This window comes from Euprymna scolopes, chromosome 35 (assembly GCF_053919585.1).
Source record: "Euprymna scolopes isolate OS-2025 chromosome 35, ASM5391958v1, whole genome shotgun sequence".
Classification (NCBI taxonomy): domain Eukaryota; kingdom Metazoa; phylum Mollusca; class Cephalopoda; order Sepiida; family Sepiolidae; genus Euprymna; species Euprymna scolopes.
Window position 1 is genome coordinate 17,427,192 of NC_136516.1, and position 3,862 is coordinate 17,431,053.

The window sequence follows — 3,862 nt, forward strand, 5'->3', positions numbered from 1 at the left end:
TAATATTAAATAAAATAATAATATCAAATAAAATAATAATATTAAATAAAATAATAATATCAAATAAAATAATAATATTAAATAAAATAATAATATTAAATAAAATAATAATATTAAATAAAATAATAATATCAAATAAAATAATAATATTAAATAAAATAATAATATTAAATAAAATAATAATATTAAATAAAATAATAATATTAAATAAAATAATAATATTAAATAAAATAATAATATCAAATAAAATAATAATATTAAATAAAATAATACTATTAAATAAAATAATAATATTAAATAAAATAATAATATTAAATAAAAATGTGACTTTTAGTTTATACTCTACACAAATTTTGCATGGAAAATTAGTTTCCGATAAAATTAATTTAAAGATTTAGTTTTGATAAAAAAAAAAAAGCTTAGTTTTAAGAAATTAAAAATTGATATTTCCTAGAATTAAGAGGAATTTAATAAAAATAATTTAAATATAACTTTTTGTGGGCTACAAATTATGATATTGAAAATTAATATTAAAGGAAATCTTGTCAATTAACGGGTTCCATATAAAACCGGAAGTAAATTGTTTTAGGTGTTGTCAGCTTAAATATGAAATTTTTCTATATACGTGTGTGTATATATATATATATGTATATATACGTATATATACATATATGTATGTATATATATACACACATATATGTATGTATATATATATATACACACATATATATATACACATATATATACACACATATATATATATACACAAACATATACATATATACACAAACATATACACACACACATATATATATATATATATATATATATATATATATATATATATAATTTTCCAAATATTTCAAGCCAAAGGTAAGTCTTTCACTGTTATTTATTTATTTATTTTTTTACACAGTGATCACCACTTATCAAGGCCCGGAAGCCACTCAGGGATAAGGGTTATTGCAAGTACATTACGTTAGTGTGGAGATTTGATGAAGTGTTTACTTAAGGGGGCGGTTCATTAGGAATTTGTTAACATTGGACTTGAACACATCCAAGTTGTAGTCCGGTGGGAAGCAGGCAGACGGAACAGAGTTCCACAGGCGTGCAGTTCTAAGAAAGAAGCTTTGTTCATGGAATCCACGTTTTGATCTAGACACAGATAAAGAGTGGGGGAAATTTTTCACAGTGGATTCGGCTAGACGGGTGTTTTTCGTGAAAGATTGGCGATGGGGGGGGGACCAGAGATTGGAGTTCAGACGAGCACCTGCCATGGAAATAACGATAAAACAAGGATAGGCTCGCAACGTCTCTTCTGTGGGAGAGAGGTTGCAAGGTAGAGAAAAGGGCATCCCCCACTAAGCCACGAAGTCTATTTTGTACTCTGTCAAGGCAGGATAGGCTGTTTTTTGCAGCTCCTGCCCAGATATGGCAACAGTATTCCATCCTTGGACGTACTTGGCTGTTATATTTCACTTGAATAATGATTGAACGAAAACTTTCCAAAGATATCATATATATTTGTACTAAGTTTTTTTTCATGTATTATTAATGTTTTACAAGACTTGAATTTTGTATCTCTGCTATTGTTAAATATTTTTATTTATTTATTTTTTTCATGTTTGTGTTATTTTGTGACGTTCAAATAAAATTTTATTCAGTATAAAGTAATGTAATGAGAGTAAAAATTATGATGAATTAATTTCATTTTACTAGTTTTTACTTATATTTTTTATTATAGGTGTCGACAATTAGTGTTATAGCCGTATAGCACAACGGTGTGAAACTCCAACCGTCGTTAGGGTGATCGGGTTTCGATCCTGGCTTGAGGTAGTTCCTTGTCCAGCCGCACTAATGATCTGTTAAACAGCGAAACAGTACTGTGTGTGAACAACTATATATATATATATATATATATATATATATATCTATATGACTATATATATATATATATATATATATATATCTATATGACTATATATATATATATATATATATATATATATATATATATATATCTATATGACTATATATATATATATATATATATATATATATATATATATATGACTATATATATATATATATATATATATATTTCTATATGACTATATATATCCACTGTGACAAATTACCCCCACTCTATATCTCTGCCTAAATCAAAACGCGGATTCCATGAACAAAGCTTCTTTCTTAGAACTGCACGCCCGTGGAACTCTGTTCCGTCTGCCTGCTTCCCACCGGACTACAACTTGGAGGTCTTCAAGTCCAACGTTAACAAATTCCTAATGAACCTCCCCCTTAAGTAAACACTTCATCAAATCTCCACACTAACGTACCGTACTTGCAATAATCCTTATCCCTGAGTGGCTTCCGGGCCTTGATAAGTGGTGATCACTGTGTAAAAAAAAAATAAAAATAATATATATATATATATAATTCCAAGTAGAAAGATATCCAAAAATTAAGAATAATTGAATTTCAACAAGGGTCGTTGATAGTGCTCAATCAAAGAGAGCAAATTATATTTTTATTATTACTTATGTAAATACATCACATCTTGCTACGATGTGCTAACTGTTTTCATCATATTTGATTTCATCAAGCAAGAAAAATTAAAATACAAAAATTTAAAAGGTTCAAGACCATTTTCAGATTTTGAGGGGAGACAATATGTCATGACTGGGTTGACCTTTTATCATTTAAACAATCCATTCATATGATCAGTGCCAGCGAAATGAAAACAAGTCTAGGAATGGAGTTCAGAATGAATTTACCAAAAATCCTACCGGTGAATTCGTCTTAGCGTTCCCTGACGCCAAATCTGTTGACAGAAACTATCCGCTGAACTTCTTCACAAACGAAGAAACTCGGTGGATGATATAAGCAATCACCTGTACGGCGTTACTGTGTATGTGTTCCCGGTGTCTGCTCGTCTGTCTTTTGTGTGTGACTAGCGGGGGAAAAACCTCGGGAAAACAGCTGCGGAAAACAGGTCAGTGGGTCAAGCTGGGTCATCGAAGAAAGAGAAAGATTTGGGGGCAGAAACCAGAGTCTCGCCATCCGATTAGGGTCACTGTTTTCTGCCATAAAAACTTACTTTCTATTACCCCCGAATTTAAGAACCTCTCTGGGCCACCAAGGGTTTTTTTTTCTATCCCCGCTACCCTCTTTCCATCTTGGCCTTTTGGTCAAGATCAAAGTGTAGTATCTGTTCTTCAGACGCTGCACTTCCATTTCTTGTTCTCTTTCGGTGGAGGAGAAATCCTTCACGACTGAGACAATTTTTATTTTTGTACCTTTTCTCCACGTTAAAAAAACGACCCTGGTGTCTAACTCTGTCCCGTGGGGAGGCATAGTAAATAGGTACCCTCTTTCCATCTGGAAAGAGGTTTCGTTTTTTTTTTTTTTTCCTCTTTTTTTCTTTTGTCTTCCGAGGACGCAAGAAATTGAAACTCATAATTTTTTGGTTTCCGATTGAAAGAATTAAAAAAAATTTTTTTTCACAGAATTGTTGTCCTTCTTTTGTTTTTTCTTTCTTTCTTTCTAATCTTTCCTTCTTCATTTCTTTCGTTCTTATTTTTTCTTTTGCTTTTTTTTTTGACTCATTTCTCATTCATCGGGGTTTCTTTCCTTCTTTTTTCTTAGTCTATTCTGACTTCATTTATTCATTTTTTATCTTTCTTTTTTTTTCTGTCTGTTTTGTTTTTCTTTCCGACAGCAAAACAAACTAAAAAAAACAAACAAAAAAAATAACAGCAACAAAACAACAAAACAAGCCAACCAACAAACACAAATAAACCAACAAAACACACACACACACACACACACACACACACACACACACACACACACACAC

At 30.4% G+C, this 3,862-nt stretch overlaps 1 pseudogene; it reads left to right on the forward strand.

Moving 5' to 3' along the window:
• The first annotated feature begins 3,174 nt into the window (after positions 1-3,174).
• LOC145260087 (U2 spliceosomal RNA) lies at positions 3,175-3,307 on the forward strand (annotated as a pseudogene).
• The last annotated feature ends 555 nt before the right edge of the window (positions 3,308-3,862 follow it).